Source organism: Pezoporus wallicus, unplaced genomic scaffold, assembly GCF_028554395.1.
Source record: "Pezoporus wallicus isolate ANWC-B61680 ecotype Strahan unplaced genomic scaffold, APGP_CSIRO_Pwel_v1 scaffold_6362, whole genome shotgun sequence".
Classification (NCBI taxonomy): Eukaryota; Metazoa; Chordata; class Aves; order Psittaciformes; family Psittacidae; genus Pezoporus; species Pezoporus wallicus.
In genome coordinates this window covers 5,449,217-5,473,307 of record NW_026637663.1, presented here as the reverse complement: position 1 = coordinate 5,473,307, position 24,091 = coordinate 5,449,217, and the positions used below count along the sequence as shown (strand labels likewise).

Below are 24,091 nucleotides of genomic sequence, written 5' to 3'. Positions count from 1 at the left end.
TGCCTGTATGTTTTTTTAATTAGGCCAGCTGGAAAGAGGAGATGGTCTCAGAGGCACACAAACTCTTCTCCAGATAAAGACAAATAATTCTGTAGTTTGAAGAGCAATAATCAGACTTTAGAGCATGTTTTCTCCCTGACAGCTCTTCATCTAATCCTGTCTTTATTTATTACATCTTGAGGCAAAGAGGGCCTAACTGATTTTGACCCTGTCTCCTGTTCAAGAGTCCGTTGTACTTCACCCAGCTGTCACACTGACAGGGCAGTGACTGGGTGTTTGGCCAAAGCAGGTAGTCCAGAGAGGCATTTGGGTTTGGTAATGACCTCAGCTGTTATCATTTGTAAGTGCTCTTGGTAAAGTACTCAAGTGAAGTGGGGTATCTCTGTTAAAGTGACTGGAGCAAATCTACAGCTATGTGGGCTTAGAAGCATTAAAAAGGTAGTGGTTGAAAGGGACTTCTGGAGGTTTCTAATCCAACTTCTGCTCCAGCTTCAGATCGAGACCATGTTGCTCAGGATCTTTTCTGGTTGAACTTGGCCTGTCTAGTTATTCTAAATCTGCCCGCTAGAAAGTGCAGAATTTCACAGGAAATTTTAAATCGGACCCATTACAAAATCTAAGTGCAGTGCATCCACACCGTTGTTGCAGCTGCTGACTCCATTCATCATGTTATTATTCAAGAAGTCATTGGAATAAGCTTTTTCATCTAAGAGTCTGTAAATAGTTGGAGTATTGACACAAACTTTTGCCTGATACTTTCCATCAACTGATCCAAATCAAATCTACCTCATGGCTGAGGTTTCCTTTGCTGCCTCAGACATGAACCTTTGCAACTGCAGTTCATGCCTGGAAGTGAAAACGTGCAAATTACCTTACACTCCTTCCAGCACAGCCAGATCCAGACATTTCTGGAACACCAGTATAGGGTTTCTTGTACACCGTTCCCGAGACCTGCAGGCAGCAGGCACTTGATCAACAGTGATTTGAAGCAGATAGAGGAAGCTATAAGAACAAAGAATGAACCAGTGCAATTGCTCTACTGTAGGTCTCATGAAAGGTAACAACCACTTGGAGAAAAAACACTGTGTTTAAGGTTTCATCAGAATGGTCTTTGTGCAGAGATTATTAGGGTCCTCTCTATCTCCCCTTTCTTCTATCAAAAGAGGGGTAAGGTGGCCTGAAAAAGGCTTTAAATCTCTGTTTCCAAGACCTACTGTTTCAGTTCTTGGTCTCTGAGTCAGATCTTGTACCTTCATGTATACCCACCTTTTGTGAAAGATGTCAGAAAGAACTACTGTAATTTTCTAGCTGGTAAGGAAAGAAAAAAAGTCATTTCAACAGCTTTGAGGTTTTGCTGTTGTTAACAATCAGCTTACTGCACATGCTCTAAGTGATGGGTTGGTGCTACAGCTGAGCTGCTACAACAGCTATTGCTGCCAAGTCCTGCTCCCCTCCCCTTCCTGTCCTTGGTCTCTTGCTAGTACTTGTCTGACACCAAAGTGAGCCAGTACAGAGAGCTCAAACAAAATGAAAAAATAATCCTTTTTTAACATCTTCAGTATTTCTTTATTCTTCTCCTGGTTTACCTCCCCTAATTGTCAACTAGACCAGGACTGTAGTTTCACTAGAATGTTGGATTGATATGAGTGTGCTGTGTAAAGCGAAGGTGTCACCTCCAGCTCTTCTCTGCTTGTGTTCCTTTTGGAATTCAGGCCACCTGTGCTGGGAATCAGACCTTGGTGCTGGCCTGAAGGAAAATCATCTCCCCTCTCTGCACCCTAATTTTTTTCAGGTTAGTTTTGAGCTGGTTATCTGATACAACTTACTACATAGCTGTGCAAGCAATAGAAGGAGGGATCAGCACCTCCTTTGGCCAGTAACTTCTACTCATGTTGGCTGAGAGAGATCATGGGAGGGCTACTTCAGCTATGGCCATGTAAAACTGGACAGATTTCACTGACACTAGGACAATTACTCTACTTCCACTGAAGGTAAATGAGAGTAGAATACAGTCCAATAGAAAGAACATATGTAGGGTAAAAAGAGTGAAATATGGAAAAATCCCAGAATGTGGTCCTGTTCAGAAGTTTCCTTCATTTTCTTTCAAAGAAATGGAGATTGGCTTGAATAAGGAAAATATAATCTCTAAACCAGTCCTGCTTGTTAAGTTACTTTTTCCCCCATGAAGATACATTTTAGGATGGCACATCAAGGGGCAAATGAACCATCATGAGTTGACTGTCCCATTTAGAAAACGCATCCTTCTGACTGCTTGCTTTCTTCTGCCCACAGTGCCCAGCCAGAGCACAGGGGTCGGCATGCTGCCAATGTTCGCCTCCTTGTCATGAGCACACAAAGCCCCAAAAAGAAACTGAGCAAATATTTCCTAAGGTAAGTGTGAAAATCCTGGCTGGGTCCTTTCTGCTGAATTTTGCTCTATAATTATTTAGCTGAGTGTTATAAAGGTCATGCTTGTCAGCAGTTTTTTCCAGTGACCTTACCGGAGTTGCACTTGGTAGCCAGTTCTATAGTTACTCATAAGTCAGTGGGTGGTTTGGTTATGCTTGGCTTCAGAGCACTTGAGAGCTGATTTTGTTTCTTAAAAAGTTATCTGACTAAACAGGAAAATATTTGTGACTTGTCAATCCCTGCCTGTTGAAGAGGCAGTTATGTTATAACCATCCTTTTATTCTAATTTCAATGCATCTCTGTGTCTTTTTTAAATAATAAAAAATAATCTCAAAAAGTCATTCAAGGCATATCTTTTGGCTTTAATCATAATTTATTCATATGTCTATAAGGTGCAGAGGAGTAGTTCAGTCTTGCACAACATGAGGCTAATGTACCACTTCAGTTGTGAAGGTCTTGCCTGTGCTTTGCACATAGAGAGGAATTTCAAGCAGTGACTATACTGCTCCCCCTTCTCCAGGCTTTCCAGTGAAATTCCCCATTTTGATGCTCTCAATAAAAAATACATTATTATATCACTAGTCCTAAATGTTACACATATACTGGCTTTAAACAAGCGTGGTTGTCCTCCTTCTTCACTGCTGAGGATGAAACTGTACATTTTTTAATTGCTTTTTTCCCTGCAGTTGGTAGATACTGGAAGATCTCTGTCTGAATGACATATCTTTGTTGCACAGGACAGTGTTCAGGCCTATACTTAGTCCCACCTTGATAACAGAATAATGTTTAGCCCTTTCTCTGCTCCAGGACAGATACTTCCACTCTTCAGGCATAAGAGCTAAAATAATTTCTCAGCCAATATTTGTGCTGCTCCCATGGAAGGATCTGTCACTGAACCCCCATCTTTTCTTATCTTCAAAGCTCCTTAAATCTTTTCTTCTCCATTGCAGTACCTCATATTGCCTTGCTTTCCAACTATCCTCATCGATTTTCTTCTTCACTGGCTCCTGTATGTTGCTGCCTAAGCATTGCACAAGTTCTCTGAGCTCCTCCAGAGTGCCCAGACCACGGTCATCATAATAGACCAACCACTGCCCTGATTGGAGTGGATCTTTGTCCTGGGTTCAGCAGTAGCAGTCATGTTTTTCCTTTGTGTTAACTGGTGCAGTGCTGTGTTTTGACTTCTAGTTTGAGAACAGTGTTGGTGAAGCCGATGTTGTCGGTTGTTGCTAAGTGATGTTTACCCTGACCAAGGACTCTGTGAGGCTCATGCTCTGCCAGGGAGGAGGGGAAGCTGTGAGGAAGCAGAGACGGGGCGCCTGACCCGGGCTAGCCGGGGAGGTATTCCATACCACAGCACGTCATGCCCGGGGTGGGGGGTAACTGGGAGTTACCCGGAAGGACGGGAGCTTCCGGGTGGAACTCGTTTTCTTGGCCGGTGGTATCGTATTCTCTTCCCTTGTTATTTTCCCTTATCATTGTTTTAGCTGATAGTAGCGGTGGTGATTTGTTGCTGGACTGTTCTTGTCTCAACCCGTAGGAGTTGCACTCTCTCGATCCTCCTCCCCGTTCCTCCGGGAGCGGGGAAGGGGAGAGCCCCGGTGCAGGGGGGGGGAGACGGACACGGACCTTGATTGTTGTCAGCTCGGCACCACTCACTGGGAGTGAGTGAACAAGTTACCTGACTGGGTTTAAACCACGACAATCTTGAAGCCCTGTACAAGTTATTTCTTTCCCTTCACTGATTCTTTTTCTGTGTGCCTATCTCTGGACCAGCTTGAGAGGTACAGCTCCTTCTTGAACATTAAAAACAATTATTGCTACATAGAAACTACTATACACAAACCATGGTTGCTACTCATAGAAGCAGGTGGCTAACTTAATCAGGAGCAGAAAAGGAAATAAGATCTTAAGGCATTTGAATTTAAGCTTTAGCTGGAAGTGATGAAGTCTTCCAAAATGCCTTCTAATGCTTTACTGAAGAGCGCTCCTTCCCCCCCTTTCCCACCATGATCTTGTTCTATCACCTGAAATATTGTATGTGCTCAGAAATTGTGTCTCTACTCCATTCAGCACAAGAAAAAAAATATATGAATGAGAGCTATGGGACAGCACTGAGGTGTGGCAGCTGCAAAAAACGGTCAATATCAGCACTTCAGAATTAAGGAGCAGACTGTTCTGCTGGTTTGGTGTTGGGGGCTTGCAAGGTTTTTGTGTTTGGATTTTTTCTCTGTGTGTGTTTGCTTTTAATTTACATGGCTTCCATCTTGTCGCTTTGGTATCTATCTATGCCATACCTGAAGAATCTTTATGCTCCAACTTACAGTAGAAAATGACTCAAAAAAAAAACCCCAAACTTTTACTGTTGCAATAGAGAAAAGTGGTTTTGGTTTGCATTGGGACTTTTTTTAACTAGGAGAAAAATTACCAGCACTAATTATGCTTTAAAACACAATGATCTGCTGGTTTGAAAGGTGGTTTTAGGGACTGTTGTTGACAACAGCAATAAAATCTCGTCTGGTTGATTTTTTTTTCTTAATAACATGGTGCTGTAGTGTTTGCCTTTCAAGGTTCATAGATGAAAAATTTTTCAAACATCATCTTGTTAATCTTTGGGCATCCAGTTGGCTGGATAGTCACTAAAATGGGGTCATATGTGCTGTTGTATTTACACCCAGTGTACACTGAAATGCACTCTAGAGCTTGGGGCACTATTTGAGATAAGGCAAACTGAAGGAAGCAAATGAAACTATCTGAATTGAGCTAAGGTAACAGTTAAAAATCAACTCTTCCGAACAGTGCTGGGGGAAAAGCCCGACAAAGAGGACCCTGTGTTTTTACAGATTTTTTTTTCATTCATCTCTCCAGGACAGTAATGCTTTTTCTCACTGTGCCTGGGAGTCCTTGTTCCCTTTGATCACCATCTCACGGTCTTGCAGTTTCACTTCTCACTCCGGCTGTTCCCTCAGATTTCCTCCCACCTTCTCCTTGGTTGCCAGATCAGACAAGGCTTAGCCCTTGTCATATTAGCATGGATTTATCAAGTTTAAATGTTCTTTAGCATTTCTTTGATTAGAAATGACTGAAAATGGGAAAAAATAAGAAATAGGAAATAAATGTTTGAACTCCACTGGTTTTCAGAATTGGGTTTAAATTTCACAAACTTTCAGAGTTTCAATAGTTTTGAAATTGTTACAGTTTGAAAACAGTATTTCAGCTTAAAAATAAAAGCACATAGACATGGCTATAACTTGTACTTGTTTCCATTGCTATAAGCTGGCCAAACAGAATTCAAGGAAAATCACAAACCCCAAATATTTCTAATTGAAAAATCTGGCAAACAAGTCTGGGAAAATCAAGGTGCACTAGAAACGTCTTACTCTCTGAGTAAGCTAGCAGGGTTGTAAGAAGCAGGATAGCCCTGCAAGCCTAATGCTGTACCCCTGTTCAAGTAGGAGACTGAACATTGCACGACATGTGTACCTCATTCAGTCTTGGGGTTAAAGCCTATGATTTCAAACTAAGGAACACATAACATTAAATGTTGGACAAATAAGCTGGCAGAAACTGGAGTTTGATATCACAAAGGTACTTGTTTAAATCAAAATATATCCCACAACTCCACTGATACAGAGCAGAGATAATAACAGCAGTCTGCAAAAGCTATTTTGCCAGTGTGCAGTGTTGAGAACTGTTATGTGTTAGAAGTAGCCTAAAGGATTTAGTCAAGCATGGTAAAGCCCTGGTGTGGTACGTGTCACGTGTGGCATACAAGTCATCTCCGTGTAGCATGTGGCCAGGAGCTGCAGTTACCCCTACCCCAGCTGTGCTGGGGAAGGCAGAGCTGAGGTTGCCAGAGAAAATCCCAGAGCACAGTCCCAGTTGGATTCTCAGCAGCTGAACCCAGACACAGTCCTTAATTGCCCGTGAAGAACAGGTGATCACGCCTGGAGGCGAGATGCTTTACTCAGGTTTATAGCTGGCTTTACTAAACTGTGATTTGAGGCCTTTCGAAGGGGACTTTCAATGCAGCAAAAATCAGGATGCTGTATGTAGCACTGTTGCAAGCAGCATCCATAAAAAAAGGTTGGGAATCTCAGAATGAAGAATCCTACAGAAGTCTGAAGAAACGCAGAACCTAAAAATCAGTTTGAGATAAATTTTGTCTCTATTGTTTTTGTATTTCAGTACCTCACAACCCTTAAGATTGCTTTGTTTGATTGTTTTGTTCGCTTGTTTTGTTCCAGCCTTTCATTGTGAGATGAGGGTTGTGCTGCCACCATCACCAGAGAAAGGAGTGGTGGTGCAAAAAGACTGTATAACGTGCATGTGGTCATTAAGGAGTTCCGTAGCAGAGCTGATAATTTACCATAGTGTTCTGCAACACACACCCACCATGCCCAGTCTCCTTTAGCTTTTCAGTTTGTAACATGCTTTTTATAAACTTATTTCCTTGTGAGAGCACAGAGGACTGGCTCATAGCCCTCCAGAGCTGCAAGGTCAGAGCTTCTTCCTTGAAAAACTGATGTAGTTTTCATACAATTGGGAAGACATTTTGGGACACTGCAAACATATTGAGAAAGGCCAATTCATGTAATTTAGGTTGTGGCTTGTGGGTGAAGCACAAAGGCTATTGAGATTTGTTGAGTTTAATAGAAGATTTTGTTCCTTGTGCTTTGCTGTTAAAATATATCTGCTGAAACAAGATGGGGAAGTTATTACAGACTGCTGCAGGATGTATAGCGAAAGATTAGTCTGGTGGTCAAAGGGTCAAGCAAAAGCAGTTATTCATGAGCTCACCTTACTCTTCCTTTGACAACTGTGAAATACATTTCTACAAAAATAGAGTTGCTACCTTCTCTATATCTATTTCCCTGCTGTATGTGGATGCTGTTAAGAGTTCTATTCCTGAATTAGGTTTTTGAGCTTTGGTTGCTGTTTTCTTTTTTTTTTTTTTTTTTTGGATACAGGCTATCTTTTTGCAGTCCTGGGATGATCAGTTTGTGTTATATTTCTATGCTGAAGATACTGTCACAGTTATCACAGCAGTTACTGGAAAAGAGGAAAGACAGTGTCTTATTTGTACCAAGACCCCTTGAAATTCTGTGGTCAGAACTGATCTTAGGAGCATCATGAAACACATGCACATCATTCCCTAATGTGCTCAGAAAAGGCAACTTATCCATTTGTCAGCAAAGTTATGCCATGCCAGTTCTGAGCAAGTTGTAGCTGCAGGCATGGAGAAAACCACTCTGCATTCTTCACTGTTGCAGATGATGAGGTCCATTCTGGTTCCCACTGGCCTTTCTTAAAGAGATATCCTGGTATCTCAAAGCTTCAGATGCCACTCAGTAAGACAACCCAATGCTGAAGCAGCAGCAGAAGCATGATGCTCCTTGTTTCCAGCTAATTTACAGTTGGCACTGCTTTTCTTCAGGTTTCAGTTTCTAGGAATTACTGCATCAGAAATGGTAGTCTGGGGAAATACAGTATTAGGAAAAAATATGTGAGCAGGTCAGGAGCCTGAAATTCATCTACCACTGCTTGCCAGAGGGGGCATATCCATCATGTAGGTCTAGATGGATATGCAGTTCCACAACTAAACTTCCATCTTTGAGCTCTGAGCCCCAGCACCTTTGTATCTGTAGGAGTTGTAGCAATAGAAGTTGTAACTGTCTTACAGATTATGTGTAGACAAATCCCTACTTTGCTGAACATTTAAGGAAGTGATGTATGGATGAACAGCTGAGATGACAGCACAGCCAGCACATTTCTGCCTCAGCAGCTCCTCTTAAACCTCCCATCTCCTTACAGTATGTTCCTCACTAACTGCTGCTCTCAGTCCTTGTCTGCTCTTTGTTAGCATCAAAATACCGCCCAGCTTTAAAATACCGATGCAAAGGGGCAGGGTTAAAATACAGCTGCTTAAAGATTGGGATGCTAGGCAGCCTAGGACCTAGAGATTGCAGAAGTACTAGTGTCCCACACCTAACTAGGGACTCAAGGACTGAGTTTAAAGCCCAAATGCAACTGTTCAGGCTCTCTCCTACTTGGATATAGGGACACTGGTTGAAGTTGGACACTAAGTATTTTGTGAAATTTGGGCTATGCCTTGGTGTTTGGATGATTTAAGACCCATTGATTCTGAGCGGCAGAGAATATCATGTGTCACTTGTGTGTCCAGAAAGTGGTTTCTGCAGGCTGTTAGTATCAGGCACCCATTTCTAAAAGTCTTGACCTTGAGTTGTTTAAAGTTGTTCTTTGGACACAGTTCAGATCACAGCTTGAGCAGCAATGTTTAAAGTGAAGCAGGCCTCTAAGTGACTTTTATAAACTGTTTTAGATATTAGCTATGACACTGTTCAGATATTTCAAGAACAGCAATATTTTTAGCAGTTGGTCTCCTCTGCCTTCGTTGCCTTCATTGCCCAAAGGTAAATGGATGCAGAAATTCCCAGATTAGAATTTATGACATAAATGTACCCCTACTGATTTGATTTTTTATTTTCCTCTGTTAAGTCCACATAATGGGAGCTGGCTGCTTATCAATGAGTAAGATCATGGAATGATTTAATGGGGGCTTAAATGAAAAGTAAGAGTTTTCATACTGGTGTGACACAAATCCTGTGTCCAATTAAAGCCTCAAAGCATTTTTTAAAAGCTGTATAAAAGGTGGATCATTTCTGTAAACAGCCCTTAAAGTGAAAACCCAACACCTTTGTTGTGGGAGAAGTAATACGATCTCAAATACCTCTGCAAACAAAGAGTCCCTTGCCTTCTTGGAGCTGCTCTCTCTTTTCCCAGCAGCTCAGCATGGGGTGCCAGAAAAATCATTAACGGGCCCATCTTGCACTTCTGGCTTTTCCACACCTGCGTATCACGATCCCTGCTGTAACTTTATGGACCGTGAGGAGGCAGGTTTGACGCCATGAAACACAGGCTCGGCTAACAGCTGCAGGATGGGCAGAAAGCCAGACAGTAAAATGTAAAGAGGAGGAAGGAGAGGGATCACCTTTGAAGTTTACAAAAAAAAGGCATGACTTTGACCACTTCCTTTTTTAATTAGCTGTCTCAGGTACATTGAGCCACCAGCTTGAATGGAAACTGGAGGGGGTTTGCTGGAAATGCTGGTGGTTATAATATAAAGGTTTATCTGCATGTGACTATTACATTTTTAACCTTTTTTTCTTGTTTGGTTTGTTTTTTATTTGATTTTGTTGTGGTTTTTTTTTTGTTTGTTTAGTTTGGGTTTTGTTTGTGGTTTTTTGTTTGGTGGGTTTTTTTTTGTTAAGTTTAACGTCCTAGCACAATATCAGGGAAAGAGTTTATTCTGTTGGGGAACGTCTGAACTACAGCTAAAATCTGTATCTTGCAAGTGTGAAAAACAACATTAATGCAGTGTTGAAAGTTGGGATTTTGATCACACTTTGGCCAGGAAATTCATGATTACCATTCCCATGGCAACCAGGACACACCTCCAGGGTACACAGGCAGAATTTTTTTTATACATGTATCTAGCGTTAACTTTTGGTCAATATCCATGCAAACACCAGGAGGTTGTGTCTGATTTGCTTTCCTGTAGCTAAAAGCCAAATTGGAGGGATCCTGTAGAGGAATTGCAGCCTCTGCAGGAACCAAACTTTCCTATGCCCTCAAGACGCCTAAATTTCACTTTGCACTAAGATGTTCCTTGTACTCTCTATGCATGTTAAAGTGTGTTCAGAGAGAAAATACAAGCTGTGGTTGTCATCCATGTAGGATCTACATAAATTTAACCTACAAAATTGTAAATCACATATACATACATTGATGTTAATAGCCTATGGTCAGATCCTTATACATGGGAGTGTTTTTCCTAAGATGTACTCCTTGTACATTTTAGGCGTACACTGAAACATGCTTTAAGGGTAAGGAAATCCATCTGTGCCCACAGAAGGAAGTGTAATTATTGATAATAAAAAAGGTGTGTATTGTAAGGGGGATTCAAATTGTATCTTCTTGCCTATGCAGTGTTTGTGATATTTCATCGTAGGTGTTAAGAGACCTAAACACTCATAATGTTTTCAGATTCTGCTGCTGCAAATTTGGCAAAGGCATTCTTTAAATGGAAGCACACAACTGGAAAGAAAAAGGAAACCAAACATATTTTGAAGTGCTACAAATCCCCTAAGAAAGAACATGCAAAGTATGTCCTAATTTTAATAATAAATGTAACATTGATACTTCAGAACTGAACTGAGCTATTCACCAGGCTGAGAATTTCTATGAGGTGATTAACATATAATACAGTCAAATCCTAAATACATTCAGTGGGTATTGCTCATGCCTGGGAAAATTCATTTGGAGACGCAAAAAATCCTTCAGACTGCAGGGAGAGGAAAAAATCAACAAAATTATCTACTGCTGTAAAGCACAGAGTGATCTCACAGTAAAGTCCAAGGGAATAATAGCAATGATGTAAAATTTCATTGTGATTTGTAAGTGCAATAGGTCTGAGTCCGGTTTCTGTTTGAAAGAAAGGAAGAAAGAGTGAGTAACATTGAACATGAGAATAAATCCACTGAATCCAGGTAGAAATGCTTTTTCTTCATACAGGAGCTGAATCTGGTGCAGCGTGCTGGTGTGTTTTAAAATGTTCAAAAAAAGGCAAAAGAGTGCACCAAGCTGTGTATCGTGTTATGCACAGCTGGCTTGTATAATTTAAAATATATTTTGGAACCATTCTTTTCTTGTGATGTTTTTCGTACTATTTTTTTAAACAGAAAATTAAAAAAAAAATATAACTCATGTTTCTGAATTGTAGTGGAAATACAAGATTTAGTCCATCAAAGAGAAAGAAACATTTATTTAATTTAGTTTAAGCTATTGTTTTATTTATTTTAACAGAATCTATTTTTAATACTCTAGTATATACTCTGGTACAATAACTCTGCCTGTCATTTCTTGGTCTTTGCTTTCTCTGTTTTCAGACATAAGAATTAACAGAAAAGCATACCAGAGAGCATGCAGGCAGATGGCTCTCTCTAGGTGATACATCTCCCAGTGTGGGAGTGTTGATTTTATTTTTTAAGATCAGGTACTGTATATAGACTTTATGATGTTTCAGAAGTAATTTCTGTAGACTATTTAAAAAGGCCTGTCCAGTACTTATGGGTTGTTGCAGTTCTTACGTTGTTAAGCACAAGACAATAATTATTTCATGATATCATACCATAATAAAATAAGATGAATACATGCCAGGTTTTTGTAGAGGATGGTAGAACTGACAGCTTAGCTCATAAGTTTTTTGTTTTATTTTATGAAAACTTTATCAAAACCAGCACAACTTTTGAAAGGATGAGGATCTTGAAAAATTATATTAACCGCTAATTTTTTTACGATTACTGGTTATTGGAACTGCAGAACTGGAAAGTTCTTCTAAAGAAAATATAATCTAATTTGCTCCCCTGCACAACACAGCTTCAGATAATACCAACTCATCGCTGAGAGATATTTGTCTGACAGCTTCTCAGGGACCTTCTCTCCCTGTCAAACTTGGTCCAGAGCCCCCCTTGTTCTTACCATTAAAACGTATTTCTCAGTCTGGAACCTTAACCTTCTTCCTGCAACTTAAGCCCGATACAATTTGTGTTTTTTCCTATGGGATAACTAAATAAATAGAAAAAAAAAAATTCTTTCCCACTATTGCAGACAATAGTAACTTCAATCTTTTCTTTTTAAGCTAATGTCATTTTAATTAATTGCATTTTCTAGACCTCTGTTCATCCTTATTGTTCTCTTCAACTGTTTGGTGTCCCTCTTGAAGCGCCTCACAGACAACTGGATGCAGTACTCCCCTTGAAGCTGTAATGCGGCATAGAACTGATTTATTAATGTTTTATGATTTCCAGGCCAGACCTGTGCTCATAGTTCCTCTTGCAGTGTTTGGGTTTGCTAATCTTGCAACCCTCAGTAGCCACTCAGCTCTCATCTCTGTAGAGCTTACTCTCTAACTAAATGTTTTACAACCCGTCTTCATGCAGCAGATTATTCTTGCCTATGTGCACTATCTTGCATTGTCTCTGCTGGACAGCCTGCTGCTTCTTCAGACCATGCTTTCCGTTTGTCAAGATCACTTTCTATTCTAAGTCCAGCTTTCTGGTACCCTGTTCCCACTTGGTGTTGTCACAGATTTAATAGATGCATCCACGACTCTGTCATCCAGGTCACTGCATAAAGCATTATGGACTCTGTTTAATACAGGAGGAATATAAATATATCTTGTCAAAAGGATTAAAGATCTGCGTAGTGGTTCTAATAGCGGTTCTCAGAATACTAAATCAGGAACTGCACCAGTGAAGTGTGTGGAGGTACAAGTACTTAAGGCCTAGAAAAAAAGGGTTGGGAAGTAATAGAATAAAAAGCAACAAGATCAGTCTTCCTTGTAGAAATACAGCTCCACTTCCTAATAATGTAGTAGCATGTCTAGTGACAAATCTAAGTATCAAATTGAAGATACAGAAATAATTCTTCTCTTCAGGCCAGCCTCACTTTCCCCACGCATCTTTGTTCCAGGTGGTTTGTGAATGTCGTCAGAGTGAAAGTCTAAACCCTGCCATAGTTTTTCTTTTTACACTGCACTAGAGACTGGGTTATGCCTGTGTTGCCTTCACCAGCTGACTGCCCTTTTTTATGCTGACATAAAGGAGAATCTCTATAAGCTATTCCCAGGTGAACCATAACTGGAGTTGTAACTTGCTTTCCACTCTCAGGAAACTAGAACTGAGTTCTGTAATGTGTGGATGAGAGAGACTACTTTTCATAAATACAGAAATATATTTGTTATCCTTTTGGTACCTTGCAGCCCTAGCAACAGGGATGTCCCTAAGTCCCACAAGGTAAGGAGAGCAGGTTGTATTTGATTTGGAGACTGTCCAGGAATTCCAGCATGTGGTGAAGATGGAGAAGGGTGAAATAAAAGGTGTTTTTCTTCACATCAGAACTGAATGAGTGCTGAAGTAGACTGCAAGCCACTGTGCCGTTTCACTGTGTAATGCTTTCAATGAGCATTCACATGGGTTTTGTTTCTCATTTTAAAATGTCAAATTCTTTCTCAAGGTAAGAATGCTGAGGTCTCATTGGAAGATGCTGAAACGCAGTTGGCAGTCTGCAATTCCTATTTATCCTGTTGGGTTCACTCTTTGCTATTTCTGTTTCACACTAAACCTGAATGTTGGATCATGTCCCACAGCTGCCACTTTCTGGGCCCTGTAAATTGCAGAGAAGACCTGAAGAGCCTTGGGAGGAGGTGAGTTCTCCCAGCAAAACTTTAGAGCAGCTCTCTGCTTTTCTCCTCACTCCCTCATCCCCTGCCCCAATAACAACAAAAAGGGTTTATTTGAACTCTTGTAATTACATCTGTCTGGGAGAACAGCCAAAGTGTCAAAGTACCAGAATGAACTTCAGATAAGTCAAGATCAAGTAGGGACTTGAAGGGGCAAAAGTGGAAGTAAAAAAAAAAAAAAGTGCTGGTCTTTATCATGGTAATCTTACTGAAGCCAAGCTGAAAAAGCTCAGACAAGGGGCCGAGTTACTGTGCTGTAAACTGTTTCCTGCCACTGGGCTTCACCAGGCAACTTTGTTGAGGAAACCGGGGAGCCGCTCCGGCTGGTTCTGGCTTTGGGGAAGCTTCCCAGACCGCTGGACTCCCATCCTTCGGGCACTCCTGGTTCTCACTCCCTAGAGGTGAAGGAGCAGGAAAGGCTGAAGCAGCAACGGGCTGAGCGTCCTCCTCAGGGCCGCAGACGGCCTGCGGGGTGACCGTGGGACCGGGGGATGCCGAGGGGCACCGGGAGCGCCCATCGGAACCCGGACAGTGAGAAAATTCCTCAGGCCAGGTTCCAGGAGCACCGCAGTCTCCCGCCTGTGGAGCTGCCCTGGAAGCTCCATGCCCCCGGGGCATCAAGCCCTTCGGGGGTGCAATCAGGCTTCTAATCAATTAGGCAAATTGACTGCTGGGGCAAGCGATTTCCTATTCAAGGCAACCAGCCTGGATTACTTTAACTCCATATTTCCCAGGAGCCCTGACCTCCATGCTCTTTTCAGGTGCATGAAAGACAAAATTCTGAAAAAACAGAGGATCTTCTAGTAACAAGAAATATGTTGTGTCACTGCAGAAAACAAAATAATTCAGTTAAGTGCGGGGGAATTTTGGTAACCCTTTAACAAAATAATGATTTTGGATTCATGGAATCATAGAACAGTATGGGCTGGAAGGGACCTTAAGATCATCTGGTTCCAACCCCCCTGCATGGGCAGGGACACCTTCCACTATTCCAGGTTTCTCAAAGCCCCATCCAACCTGGCTTTGAGCCAGTGTCAATTCAAAGGTGAAGGGACAAATATTCCAAAAAGCAGGTAGGAAAGCATTTGCTCTTTAAATCCCAGTCATCCAAAGACACAGTGCACATGAGTAATCTCACAATTACCCACAGAACTAGTGCTGTATGTATGTAAACCCATTGGTGCTACAAGCATTTATGACATGCTGCCTACAAAATACAACTTCAAAAATTCTGAGGCCAGAAGTTCCAGGTCAATGTTAAGATGCGCTTGCCCTCTATATCCCTCTGTTTCATAGCAGGGATATATTTTTACCAGGCTGTTCAAGAAATTCTGCGTAAACAAGTCATGGAAGTTCTAAAGACTCTTCATAACTGCAGGCATAGTGGAGGGTCATGGCCATAGGATGTCACATCTGTTGTTCTTAAACAGTATTTTACATATACCAGGCTATTAGTTTGCTATTTCAAGAATTTTATTCAGTATAACTTCTTACCCAGTGAGTGTTACATACGGGACAGAAATGGCAGCCCACACAGTACTGTAATCAGTTACTTTCAGTGCAGAGCTGAGCAGCCCACCAAGCATATGGCCCTGCTCTTGCTTCTGTACACTCCTACCAGTTGCATTAGTCTCACTCTAAGTGGAAGGCAGAATGCTGAAGGTGGTGTAAATGAGTCACCACCAGCAGTAATTTATGTATAAAATGTGGATCCTGCATTAAGAATGATTCTTGAAGTCTTCTGCAGCCCAGCTCCAGAGCCTTAGCTTACAGCTGGTCCTCAAGTCACTCAAGAATTTTAGAGATCAAATAGCTTTGTTAGAAATAAAATGCTTTGTTGATTTTTTTTTTTTGTCAGACTTTCTTCCTTCAGGAGGCAAGGGAGCTGCTGGATTCATACAGAAAAGCAAAATAAGGAACTCTGAATTTGCCAGCATACACATATAAAAATTCAAGATTGCCTGCAGTCAAAAATTGCTACTCAAAGTCATTAATGACAGTTGATGTATTAACTGCAAATTAAGAGCTGAACTTTACATGTATAAAAGTGATGCATATTAAACATTTAATCTCTCTACAGGGATTCCAGTATGGTAGAAAACTGTAATTTAACCATAGGGTTTCTTTTCATTTGTATTTTTTGTCGTTGTATTATTTCCGTGTCTAATTCAAGGCATTCCTGAGAATAGAAATTACAAGTAATTAAATATCAGGTGTTATACAGTATTATGAAACAACATTGAGCCACATATGCAAATCCCTTTAAGTAAGCTCACGTTTTATAGCAATGTTTATAATGATGACAGTTTATAATAATCACAATTAATTCTTAATATTGTTGATTTCTTTTTTTCTTTTTCCCTACCTTACAGAACTTCTAAAAGGAGCAAGAAATATTTCCAACATGAAAGACACCTTTCTTACCTGCATCATATGTATCATCTTGCCTGCCTTAATATGGCATCACCCCAGAGGTCAGTTACTGTCATTGCATGTGAAGATATTAAATTGTATCTTATGCAAAGACATTTTCAGGTCTTCTGAATTTTATCTAAAATGATAAATAGATCCACTGTTTAGCAGATTTCTGCTGAATTCTAGAAGAAGTTATTATACTAACATTTGTTTTGCAGCATTCCTTTTTGTTTCCACATTAACAAAAATGATGACAGTGGTTTATTCACAGTTGTTAATCAGTGAGTGCCAAAATGATGGAATAGAAAAATTTCACAAACATTAAAAGTCATTAAAATCAGATGGCTCTACTGCTCCCATGTTTATCATGTGCTCAAAAAAATTAAGAGACCAGTCAGTTAGGTACCTGAAAAACTGATTAAACTTCAGATTGATTTCCCCACATGTAGCACCAAATTTCAGCAAACCAAGGTTATAAATTTGCTGTGTTTCATGAATTAATACATTTCTGTTGGACCAACAGGCCTTAGAGACAGAGAACCAGATCAACACTTAAAGAAAATCCCAGTCGCATTAAGACCAGATCACTGTATTCCCATTTCAAAGTCTTTTTTCAATTACCAGAGCAATAAAATAGCTGTATAATGCATCTTGATCTAGGCAAGTGAACTGGAGGATCAGAGTGGCAACTTGAATTTTTTGTTGTTAAAAAGTCCTCTCTTTATGGGACCCCAAACTTGTTTAGGAAGCTGAAAGACCTCATTGCAAACATCTTGCCCGAGCTTTTCAGAAACACTTAATTAGGAATACAAATGGCTTTCCTGACTGTAATATTGCCTCCTGAAGATGGCGAGCAGCTATAGTGTTTTGATGGTTCCTCATGCTTATGAATGTTTTTGTCAAGGACAGATTCACATAGAGCTCCATTTTAAATAGGAAGCTAAGTTATTTAAAATTGACACCTAATCCATGTATTCTTTTCTGTGCAAGAAAACATGTTTCCATACTTGAGCTCTGATGAAGCAGTTGCTTTTATGACACAAGACTCTGAGTCCTCCAGAAAAGCAGCAGACCATTTGTAGCATTGAGGGAGAACCACCACAGGCCAGGTACGCAGAGGCTCAGCTTTTCAGAGTAGCTCCACATTTAGATCCCAGGCTTGCTGTATTGCAAAAGGGACAGTGATTTGGCAGCAATGATAACATCTGCTATTTATTCAGAAACCGATTATTGCTTTCCTCCAAATGTATTTCTCTGTTTGGTGCTACTTGGAGCAGGAGGCTGGAGCAGAACAACCAGTTTCTAGCTCTTGAAAACGCATACAGCGTCCACAATCTGGTTAGTGATTATATGATCGCAGATTGCTTATCTGCATTATGCTTTTTTTAATGTAAAGCTTGCAAGGCGAAGTAAGGACTAAAGCACCTTTCTAGAGTATTGCTATGGGGGTAGGTGGGTCTATAATAAAACTAATTGCTTTGTAGCAGACGGGTGTTAGGTACCAGAGGCATGGAGTTTGCACACAGGAACCTTTGAAACTAACGTAAGGCTGAGTTCAGGACCAAGGTAGCAGAAATCTGGTAATACTGAGTGGTACTTTATGGGCAGACAAGGACCGCAGGGCAACTGCCCTCTGGTGCTTGTAACTTCTTGTTCTGACACTAAGCAAAGTTTTTATTTTAAAGATTATTTTGAAAAATTGCACTTTGGCAGAGCTGGTGTTAAACTGGCCAGAAGACTGGAGGGGCAGGAGTTCACACCTTCCGTCTGCATCCTCTCCTGTTCTCCACAAATTTTAATTGAAAGAAATTAAAAGAAATCACCTGCAAGAAGAAAAATAAATTGTAAGTAGTTCTGGATGTAAATTTCATGGTTTGGTTACTGTAAAGGTTACAAAGTTGCGTTTTCAAGAACTAACCAGAAAGAACAAAAAAAATCAGATTAATTTTATTTTTTTAGATCTTCAAGACTTTATAATTGGGGTTAATACCAGTAGATAACCGGTATTTACAGATAAGCCTTATGAACAAATGATAGGATCTTAGGTAGCAGAAAATAAGCTGGGAGAGCTACTTGCTTTTGAAAAATAATGAACTAAAAGTAAGGCTTAGGTTCCTAACAGAAGACCAGTTTGCATATATGAGTCTGAACTGTAGAATAACCAGGATCAGGATTAAACTCATATTTTGATGGTATACCAGAAAAGGGAATGCTGGATATTTGCTACTAATAAGATAGCCAAAGGGAAAAATCTGAGGGTAAAGACCAATTTTGTTCAAAATAGATTACTGGTATTTTTTATATATGAACAAATATTATACTGTCTAAAATAAGAATCGTTATTTCAAGTAATAAAATAAATGTTTCTCTTGTTTTGCTAATATTTTACAGAAAAGTAGCAAAACAAGCAAAACCCATGAGTGGGTTATGGTAGCCTTAGACTGTGGAACGTTCTTATTGAATGCAAGGATGTATGGCTCTTCTTAAGAAAAAAAACCAGCACATATAAACACTGTTCTTTCACAGGCTTCTCTTCCATTACTTCTTCAATTATTTCTTTATACTGTGTACTTAGCAAGCAGAGTGTGTTAGAGGTATTAACTATACATGCTACTCTGGCAGAGCAAGCCTACATAAAACAGTAGTTAATTTTGTCAGCATTTATCTTGCCTATTTTTAAGCCCTTCATTTAAACATCTAACCTTCTGCCTATCTCATCTATCCACCCTCTCTCACTCATGAGGAATCAGGGCTGGCTAACTCAGAACTGAGTTAGCCCTGAATCTCACTCATCATGCTAACTGGCAGAAGCATACTTTTTTTATTCATTCTAAAATTCAGTCTAAAACTATTATTGAGGCTTTAAGCTGGTGAATAGTTCTAATAACTAACAGATATTATCTGGCTCCTGTGGAAAAGATACATTCAGTTCTGAGCATGTTATTGTTACCATATTTTAGCTCTGCAGTATTCTCTGAGGGTGCAGAGTTTCTTTTCATTACTCAAAACAGTTTTGTGTTTCTTCTATCCCAGGGTGAATCACTTATTTCCAAGAAAATATAAATCACCAAGTGCCACTGAGAAAGTGATGGAGTAAAACACATTTTTGGTTTCGGCCAGAAAGAAGAGCAGGGAAAGCACTGCAAGAGATATGTAAAGTTTTCAATGAATTGACAAATTAAGATAACAAAGTCACAGAACTGTGAGTATATTTTCTCCACATGATGATTTGAATCAGTGTATTTCCTAGATTGCAGCCATTCTTGCAGGAAACCCTATCTAAAGTTTATTTTGACAAGAATAATATTAGTTCCTGTGAGTAAAGTGCCCATATTCTTTCATTCTCTGGCTGAAAGCAGAAACCTGATCTATAATAAACAATAAGGTCTCCAACGCCTTTTTCCTTTGTAACTGTGATTCAGAACAATGCAGTTCTTAAAGTAATCACACATTCAAATACAAGTAGGTGTGAGCTTTCAAATATACTGAAAGTGAATATTCAGAACATCGCATCCTGGTGTTTGCTTCTGATGTTAAGAAAAGCCTGCTGTGCAAATCAGGATGCATGCTTTCAAAAGTCTATAACTTCATTATTTTGAAGCCAGATTTCTTCAAATGAAGCAAGGCACATATTTACCTTCCAGGGATTTCTGCCACTTGTGCCAACTTTGATACCCTTAAAAAGAACTAATTTTGAGTTTCCTTGCAGGTAAAAATGTATGCAAAACAAGTTTCACAGCTCCTTTTTAAATAAATTTGTTTAGGTGTTCTGCAGGAACAATTTACTAACAGTTTATCTCCAGTTGAGGCAGAGAAGTTTTGATATAGTGAAGAGATGTTCTAAATAAATGGAGATAAAAAAAAGAATTTACTATAATAAAAAATTTTTTTCTCATGTAATTATTTTGCGAACATAGCAATATGCTGAAGACATTTAAATTAGGTCTATTAAAGTAAATGCTTATAGCAAGCCTTTTCAGAGGAGTTTTTGATGTAACTTACAGTCCAGAGCATCAGAAATCCAGTGACAGTGCTTTAGCCCCACAAGAAACAAAACTTGTGCCTTTGACCCTTCAAGAGGTAGCTCTGTGCTGGCATGTTGGTCTTCATTTATTCTACGTCATCATGTTCTGTTCCATAACTCTGCTGTAAAAAACCTGGAGGCTTTGTCCAATTTGTGATCAATATAAGAGAGATCACTCAAGTCGAAATGCAGAAACACACTGAAACTCCAACCCTACTGCCTGTGTATAGGCATGGTATTAATGCTTTTCCCCTAAAAGGAAGTATTATGAACTTTAAAAGTAAAGGTTTTAGAATGAGATCTGATGAAAAATGAGAATGCATGAAATTTGAAACATTTTCTTTTCTCTGAGCAAAAAAAAAAGTAAAATATTTTGGTGTCCTGTTTCCCCCAAAAAAGAAATCTCAAGATTCAGTCTGGCAATAAGAAAGCTGCACTTTGACTTGAAAACCCAAGAAACTCACTCAACTAAAACACAGATGTTCTAGGTTCAGATTGTGTTATTTTAGTTTGTTGCAATGACGCCCCGTAACTCTGGGTCAATTTAGCGTTATCCTGTATTCTTATTATGTTCTATTGATTCACGGGGCCTGTGACTTACATGCAAAGACAAGCACAGGCTACCTCTGCCAGATGACCACAGCAAACCAGCCTTCTGTGCTACCATCACTAATGAAACCTCCAGAGTGTTCTCAGGGGAGAGACCTCATTTCCTCATACGCAAATATACGATATGATGTCCAGCCAAGGGAGCCACAGTGGAAATAAACCCCCATTGTTACATAGAGTTTGGCTCGAAGGCAGGCAGGCTCCAAACATTTAGACTAAATCATAGTATTAGGACTCAGATTTGACTTAAAACCAGCTTTTTTTTTTTAAATCTATTTTTCCAGTCCATATTATACATGTTTTGTGAAAATATTTACCTCTGCAAATATTGCATTTTTCTCCCCTCTTAAATAAGTAGCGATGTACTAAATTATTTTTGAAGAAACTAATATAACTACAGTGATGATAAACTTTTTGTTGAGGACCAGCACTATTAATGTGAACAGCTTAATTCTGCAACACAGTGGGTTTTTATCTTTAGGAAGCTAAGTCAAGCTTACGCACTGGAATAATTACGCAGATAAAGAAGAAATCTAAACTGGAAAAGAATTACTAAAATGTAGAAGCTAGAGATTGCCTTTATATAATTTCTCAAAAAGCCACCTCAGGTACGGGTTATCTATAAGTACTTGGAAGTCTTGGTATTAATAATTATCCTGGCCCTGCATGAAGATAAGAATTTTTGTTGTTCCTTTATCTTCCTGTTCTGTAAGAAATCTGCAAAGTAATTTTTCAGAATGGTTGGTTTTACTGCAACTGAAAGCCTCAACCGGTATCATGAAACTTGAATTTCTCTGTTTGAGCTAATATACTCACAGAACTGAAAATCAGAATGCTAGCTATTTTCTTAATTTTGTCCTGTGGCTAAGTTGGAAGATAAAGTTTTCCAGTGTAAGACCTTCCATGTACCAATATGTACAAGCAACAAGACTGAATTTGAATCAATAAATGAAGTTTCCCAGGAAACAGTATAATAAGCATATTCAGAAGTCTGTTCATATTCTTGTTATATTGAAGAAAAAAGTTTTCAGTTTCATTTTATAAAAGACACTATACCTCACACAGGAGTGAGCTGCCTTGCACTCTCTCAGTAACTGCTTAGAAATTAAACAGACCAGAGTCCTGTAGCAGAGACAAGACACTCAGCTGTATGAGAGATCATCGTTCTTGTAATGGGAGAGATAAGGACACTTTAAAGAATCAAAAAAGGTCAGTGGAGAAGAAAAAAATCTCTCCTAGGTGGACCATTATCTGTTTTATATATTCAGTAGATAGATTGACAGGATAGAATATTAAACACAAATATTCACTGAGAATTAGGAGTGTCAACAAAAGGAAAAACTTAATCATGATGGAGAAGGAAACCCCAGAGAGTTGTGCTTAGATAAAACCCTCAAATTTTTATATATGTAAAAATTCATTCCCTCACTCTTTAGAAAATGAAATGGATGTGCAAATTGTTTTTCCTGTCATGGCTAGAAATTGCAGGGCAAATTTAGCCGGGCGCATAAGCTGCCTTCCAGGTCCCTGAGAACTGACTGGCAAACTCTCGGTTCATTTGAACATGGATGAAGTCAAAGTGCCAGCAAATCTCCTCAATTGTTGGAAGAAAAGCTGTATCACAAGACCGTGTATTAGTGGCCACTGCTAAGTAAGGAAGTCTTTTGAGGATATTTATCACATTGCAACCATGCAGAAAAGATGGATTTTAAGGCTTGAACACCCCAGTTAGTAGCAGGACCAGGGATGTATATGTAAGGGCAGTGTAAATTCATTGCAGAAAATGAGATCTAGAGAACAAGTTCATTTCTTCCAGAAATGGCTTCTGGTTTTATATATCTTGCACAAAACACAACCAGCATGTGTTAAAACAGGAGCAACTGAAATGGTAAATGTATGGAAGGTGAAACCAACAAAATCAGGACTGGCCAGCCGGCTTTGAAAGAGCATGGCTATTCTGATAAAAAAATCATGCTCACAGGAAGAATCTTCCTGAAGTTGGTAGCACTCTTTTGAGACATTCTTTTGTCCAGGAATCAATAAATTGATGTTTAACTCAATTTTATAACTAAAAATTCAGAGTGTAACCCCATTCGCACCAAGATAAATAGCTTCATTTCCAAGTACTAATTTCAGAGTTCCAAGTGGAGCAGATAAAGAACTGGAGGGAAAAAAATTTATCCATGACCAGTAAGGGAAGTTTCTCAGCCTTTGCTCATATCTTAAAATAAATGTGAAGAGGAAGCCAACAGTTTTAGCAAAACAAGGTGTCCTGTTTTTGCCTTGTAATCCAGGCAACAGCCAGGGGATAAAAATACTACTTACAGCAGACATGCAAGCTTACAAAGGGCATTAGTAAAGACACATTTTGTTGAAGTCACCTAAAATCCAGAACAAAGGTTGTAAGATTTTAAATGGTATATTTCTGCACTTAACTGCTAATAAAAGTGGCTACTAATTGTTAGGCCCAAGAGTTATATGGGAGGGACCATTAACATGTTGTTCTGTTTTTGAAGTATCTGTCTGCATTAACATAGGGCATTGTAGTGCAGATTACATTGAAATGCTGACTACTCTGCTGTAATACCACTAGGAGGAAAAAACATTCAGTCCTGCAGTAAAGCACTAGATATTAGTTAACTTAGAAAAGGTAAGTATTGCTTCAGTTTTGATGTTTTACATGGTCTGCTTGATAACTGGAGATATATATTGATTCCTCATGGAGATTTGGTATTTCTGCTTTACACAAATAAATGGTGTTTTTAACTTACATAAACAATTACAATTAACTTAAACAATTACATACACAAACAGCACCAAAACTTTTGCATTGATGCCAACTTCTTCCTGCTAAATTTCTCATACCCCAGGAGAAGCGGAGCAGGATACATCAAAAATATAAGGTTTAGAGAGGACTCAGATCACCATGGGTCAGGTTGGTTTTCTTTGCAACAGTCAGCCCCATCTAAGAGAAACCAATACTTCTGAACTGCTGAAAATACGTATGTTTAGATCTATGTGTCAAGATCAGTGAAGTCAGTATCTGTAGCCTTGCCATATTAGATTTCCAGCTTTACATTTTCATATCTAGTTGTTTTTGCTCAAAGTGAATTAAGTGCCAAAAAAGAGATGAGGAAAAAAAAAAAAAAAAGAAAATAAAAAACAAGGGTCAATTGTCACAACCAGAGCAAAAGCAGCATGTTTTCTTGCACATGCTAATCGGTTCCCTCTGTGTGTTTACATCAGCCCCTTCATGGGTGCAGACTGGATCAGAATAATGAATTTCTTCTGACCTGACAGCTATGCTTCTT

At 39.4% G+C, this 24,091-nt stretch overlaps 1 long non-coding RNA gene across 2 annotated transcripts in view; it reads left to right on the top strand.

Annotated features, from left to right (window-relative positions):
• The window catches only part of LOC130597945 (uncharacterized), a 58,938-nt gene extending 42,730 nt beyond the window's left edge, over positions 1-16,208 (top strand). For both annotated transcript variants that reach the window (XR_008971893.1, XR_008971894.1), the window contains 3 exons: positions 2,293-2,391; positions 13,640-13,696; positions 16,117-16,208. This is a non-coding gene — a long non-coding RNA (uncharacterized LOC130597945). The remainder of the gene's footprint in view (positions 1-2,292; positions 2,392-13,639; positions 13,697-16,116) is intronic.
• The last annotated feature ends 7,883 nt before the right edge of the window (positions 16,209-24,091 follow it).